The sequence below is a fragment of the Amborella trichopoda genome, chromosome 6 (assembly GCF_054954075.1).
Source record: "Amborella trichopoda isolate Santa Cruz 75 chromosome 6, AtrichopodaSantaCruz75HAP2 v2.0, whole genome shotgun sequence".
NCBI lineage: Eukaryota > Viridiplantae > Streptophyta > Magnoliopsida > Amborellales > Amborellaceae > Amborella > Amborella trichopoda.
In genome coordinates, this window is record NC_142341.1 from 48,540,909 (window position 1) to 48,546,936 (window position 6,028).

The following is a 6,028-nucleotide window of genomic DNA, read 5'->3' on the forward strand; positions in this document are numbered from 1 at the left end:
AGGCGGTATCTATTACAGTCCCAGTGATGGACAAACAGTGGGGTCACTGTTACAAAATGGAATCTGCATCTGGTGGCCACAATTTCAGGAAGCCAGTACACCATATAGAATATACGAATAATAGTCATCGCCTTATTAATGTATAATAATAATTCGAAATTGCGGTTTCTCACTTGAGTTTGGAAACTATCTTTAGGTTCTCTTGTTTTAATTTTTATCTTTCCTTGGGCCGGGTCGACACAGGTATGGGCCTAAATATTCGACCAGGTGGTTAGGTTAAATCGAAGAAGATCAATATATCGGCTTACCATAAAATAAAAAATAAATCGTTTCCATTTTAAAAAGTTGGATGAAAAAATGGGGTAAAAAATACGAATCGGCAAAAATACTTCATGTAAAAATATCACAAATATATCGGACTAGGCTCAAAAAATTGGAGTGAAAAAAGCATATATGTTTAAAATAAAATTAATTAAAAGTTAAAATAAAATTAAGTTGAAATAAAAAAATAAAATGATAAGTTGCTGATAAATATACGATATGAATTTTTTCATTAAATGCTTTAACAAAAAATCACACATACTTAGTACATAACGCAAAAAAATATATATTTATTTCTCTCTCCGTATGGTGACCACCCCTTTCTTTTTATAACCATAGTTAAGTAATGGGAAGATGTACACCTTTTTTGATTAAACAAGTAATAAATGCAGTAGACCAAGAAAAAATACAAAACAAGAAGACGAGCATTACGCAAAATGAGAGAGAAACAAACACAAAATCTTCCATAAAGAAACGCAGAGTGAGAGAGAGAACATGCATAGGCAATAAAGAAACAAGATGGACATAAAATGTCAGAGAATATGAAGAACATGGTAGACATAAACTCTAATCTAAGATTTTCAGTCATGAATTAGGTTTGAGGATTGAGCTCTAATCTTTCTTTCTTTCTTCTTCTTCTTCTTCTTTCTCTTTTTTTTTTTGTAAGCATTTGTTTTAGGGATTTAAGATGTTGTAGAAATTGTAATAATTTGAGTCTTTTAACCCTAATTTGGATGGATTTTTTGGTGGAATTTTGTCAAGTCAAAATTTAAAAATTTTTTGTTCAATGATTTTTATGGTATTTTATTCTAATTTGATTTGTCTCTTTCTTCATGTTTATAAATTTGGGATCCTAGACTGAAAGGACCTGGTTTTTTCGCGATTGTTCATTCTACCGCCCCTTCTTAGTTCCTATACATACACGGAATGTGTATCATAATCCATTGGATTATTTTTTTGTTTTGGGGTAAGTGAATCCATTGGATTATAGTATGGGTTACTGGATTACATACCACTACTCGTGATGGATGGTTAGAGATGAAATTTACCTGAGAGCCACTGGTCCCGTTAAGGTTGATCTCCGACCATTTATCATCGGAAATTATCGATGTAACCATGGAGTACCATACACCATAATCAATTGGACTATGGTCTAGTTACCCTAATCTTTAATCACACTACACTTCTTGCATCTGAAAGTGTTGGATTTTAGAGCTGAAACAAAGGCATTATGCATGGCAGATGTTCTACAAGCACGCCAAGAAAACCAACCAATGTCGATATTATAGACTGATTCAATTCTTGTATTTGTGGAAGTTATGAGTGATTCAATTCTTGTATTTGTGGAAGAATTAATGGTTCATGATTATAAAGAGTGAGATGATGAAAATATTGTGGTGGTTGTAATATCTATCGCTATTATATAATTGTGGGTTTCCCTTAACTCTTTGGGCATGTGGTGGGTAGCTTTCTATTGTTCTGTCTTGTGCTTTTCTGACTAAGAATCAGGGTTCCAGTTTTAATGGTTCCTTGAACATTTGAATTTTGAAGGAGGGTGAAAAAAGTGAGGAAGTAAATAACAGAAAATGGGGAAATTTATCTAGGTACCCAGTAGAGATAAACTGTTTAATATTCTTCCCCTATTTTTTGATTTAGTTTCTAAATGCTAATAAAAAAATCCATAGGATTATATAAATTTTCTTAAAAGAAAGGGACTGGTTGTTAGTGTGATCGATATACATGGTACAACATATGTGTAAACATTAGAACACCAGACAATAAATGGACAAATCCTTTTAAATGTCTGTTTTCACAGAAAATTCTCCCAAAATGTCAGTTTTATAATATGTCAAAAACATCTTTTGAAACTTATTTGAGCCTATACTTATTTGAGCCTATAAATTGGTAGTGACGTCATTGGAGTAGTCTTCAAGATGAAGCTTCGGCTTCCCTGAAATTATTTGATAACAACCTACGCAGGATAGAAAACTACTGGTTTTGCCAGGAAATCGCCAGAGAGCTAGTTTGGTCGTTCTGTAATTGAAGTCTCCGTTGGTAAAAAAAATGGAGGACAATTTCAGTGCTTTCCTGAAAACCATCAGTTTTTGCCGGGAAAACCCAAACTGATCAAAGATCAGAAGTTAGCTGAAACTGATCAAAGATTAGAAGTTTACTAGACTTCAGAAAACCACAACTTCTGCAGAAAAGCCTCTAAATTGTTAGAAATTGAAAAGATAGTAGGGAACCCAAAATGGAAATTGAAGAGGGATATGGAGGAAGAGTTTTGGTTTTAATTTGTGCCATTAAATTTTGAAAGAGCCAAATTAATCTTTTGGGTGAAATATTTTGAGAGTTTTTGAGAGAGCGTGTGTTTAGGGATTCCTTTGAGGAGAGGGGAGAGAAGTAAAAGGGAAACCTGTCTAGTTTTTATTGAGCCAACCCAAAAAAATGTACAAAGGGAGGATTTCTGGGAGTAAAGGATAGGTTAGGAGCAGAAAGTGTAGCCATAAACCACCGGATGGGATTTTTGCTATAATATTTTGAGGAGGGGCATGGCCATTGTTTTTTTTTCGGAGAGAAGTTACTGAATCTGCAAGGAAAAAGTTTATACATATCTCAGGCTCTAAACAATCGAATTAGAGCTCACTTCAAAAATTTCATTCGAAGACGTTGTTTTGATGTCCAAATATCCTCAAATCGATCATCTCGACATCAAGATGCATGGACATGAGAAAAAAAAATGGACTTCAAGTTTTGGAAATAGTCCATTTTGTAACGGTTAATTTTCAGGAGTTTCAAGTTTTCATGTATAAGCTTTGAATTTTATAATTAAAGATGAAAATATAGTTTAAGGCTATCACAAAGATTTCTAGTATTGCAACCACATTTCTCGACCCTATTTGAAGGTGCATTTTACTTTGATTGTTTAGAGCCTTGGCTCTATACAAACCGCACATGTTTATTAATTTCTAGTTTTATTGTACAACTCAAATAAGACTTTTAAAACGAGAGCTATAAGCATAATTCTTGTTTGTTGGAAACATGGGGTAACCTAGGGCAATTTGGATCAATGGAAAAAAAATTACTAGGTTTTCTTTAATAAAGTGATATTTAGGAATCAAAACAAATAAAGGTACTTAGGCCTTTTAGCTCAAGTAAATTGAGAAGGTTAAATTATCAAAATACACCCCTTTTCAGGGTTCTGTTGGAAATAAGGGAATTTGGGCATTTTTAAACAAAATATTGAGGAATTATCCAAATGAAAAGGTATTTTAAAAAGTAACACTGTATTGATTGATTTAAGCACCTAATTGATCTTTTTTTTTAAGGCTTAACTGTGTCAATATCTTCTTCCTATTCCTGAACAATGTTTTTCATAATAAATATATTAAGAGGGCTTCAAAGATTCGAAATCCCCATAAAATAAACTCAAACTAAGTTTTAGATCTTGAGATATAAGTTCGTCTAGGTTTACACCAACATGCAAGGTTAAGGGGTTTATATCTTACGAGATCTACATAAATGAATTGAGAAAAGCTATGGGCTTATGAAAGTGTTACTGAGATAGAGAGAGATCAGGCCCCTAAAAAGGGACAATGGGCAGAGGATTGTGGAAATACATAGAGAGATGGTTTAAGAAATTAATAGAGAGGACATCGTGTTGATAATTGATTAAGAGAAGATCCGACCCTTTATATTACAATGGACTAGTGTTTTTGGGTAGTCACTAACAGAATGGCTTGTGTACACTTCTATGGTTTGTGTTAAATAATGTCAAATAGATAGGTTTCTGAAAAAAATAAAAGAAACAAATAAATTCTCCCATAGGCTCGGCGCCTATATATAGGAAGTTATTATGCAACATCTATGGATAAAATTGAACAATATTTTCACCCATAGGCTTGACGCCGTCCGATTTTTTCGAACGATGAGGATTAAAAACCGTCACAGACCTAGCATGTTCGTGGCGGGCAAACTATCACAAACATAGCAAGTATGCGGCGGTCAAAAAACAAGCGGAACCGCCACGGACCACTTACCTTCCATTGCGGCTCCATTCAATAAACCGCCACTGATATAGCATGTCCGTGGCGGGGAAAAACACTGTAGCAATTCGCCTATAGAGGTTAGCCCACTAGCTCATAGCTACATATGAGCCCAACAGCCCAAATTGAATTTGGGTCGATCTGGTGGTTACAACCACATTTCATATTTGATTTTTTTTACAAATCTAAATCACTTAAAATTTTAGGTGTGCATTCTTTAAATATAGAAGAATATAATAAAATTATCAAAAAATAATTTGCGAGACATAAATTGATCAAAATACCCCCAAAACTTTCAGGGGTATTTTGGTTAATTTATTTTTTATGAATTATTTTTTTATATTTTTATTAGGTGCGCTTTGATGAGAAGAATGAGTGTCAAAAATGTTATTTGATTTGGATTTTTAGAAAAAAAATTAAAATTAAAATACGAAATGAAGTCATGACCCTCAGATCAATTGAGTCATTGAGCTCATATGTAGTTGTGAACTAGTTGGCTAACCTTAGCATTTATATATATATATATATATATATATATATATATATATATATATATATATATATATATATATATATATATATATATATATACACACACTCACACACGACAGTAATTTTCATGCAATAGTCGTATAATAATATAACAAAACAATTTTCAAAATCAATTTATATAAAGGTGCAATTGGCATACAAATGCATCCGTAGCTGTAGAGGTAAGGTGCGCCTTCAAATTTTATCATGGTATATAATTTTGATGTAAAATGTTCTTAGGATTATCTAAAAATCTATTTTTATATCTAATTATAAAATTTTAAATTTTAAAAATGGTTAAAATCAAGTAGATCTATAAGCATATGAAAATCTTGAAAATGGATGGTGTAGATAATATGTTGTAAAATGCACTATTTCTGATACTTAAAATCTTTTTATTTTTCATGGTCATACATCTCGATGTTGAGATGATCAATCAAACAGTTTTTCAGCATTAAAACTACGTTTTCCGATGGATTTTTGAGGTGCATCCATAGCTCTATATTATGAGGTTGCAACCTTATATAAATTTTTTCCGTTATATAATATGTCAGAAATAATAATAATAATTATTATTATTATTATTTTGAGCATCAACCTTTATTACCTTTATTATCGGGTTCCTCCAATGTCTCACCGTAGTGAATTAAATAATCGTGCAAAATAAACATAATACAAAGATAAATAGTTGAGACAAAGCAACATTTGTCTCACTTATAGATATCTTAGCCCAGTAGCATAAAAGAATCTTAGTTCATGAGAAAATTGCGGGTACTATAAGCATATATTATATACATGACAAATACGGAGAGCACCATACCATACGCACCACATAATCTCCAAAACTTAATGCAATAAGATGTGCTGCCATGTCCGCATTTTCTAAGGATATACTTGGTGATTTTAAAAAGTAAAGCTTTGCTTGAGTTCAAACATTAGTAACAATTAAATGTGGAGCGAGTAGAAATTTATTAGAAAATTTCAAATAAATTTACAATGGAGTTATAAAGTATTAATTTTAGATAATAACTCTTATGTATTTCAAGTTATGCCTTATTGAAAAACATAAAGGGTGCGGTTTATATAGGGCTAAGGCTCTAAACAATCAAAGTAAAGCACATCTTCAAATA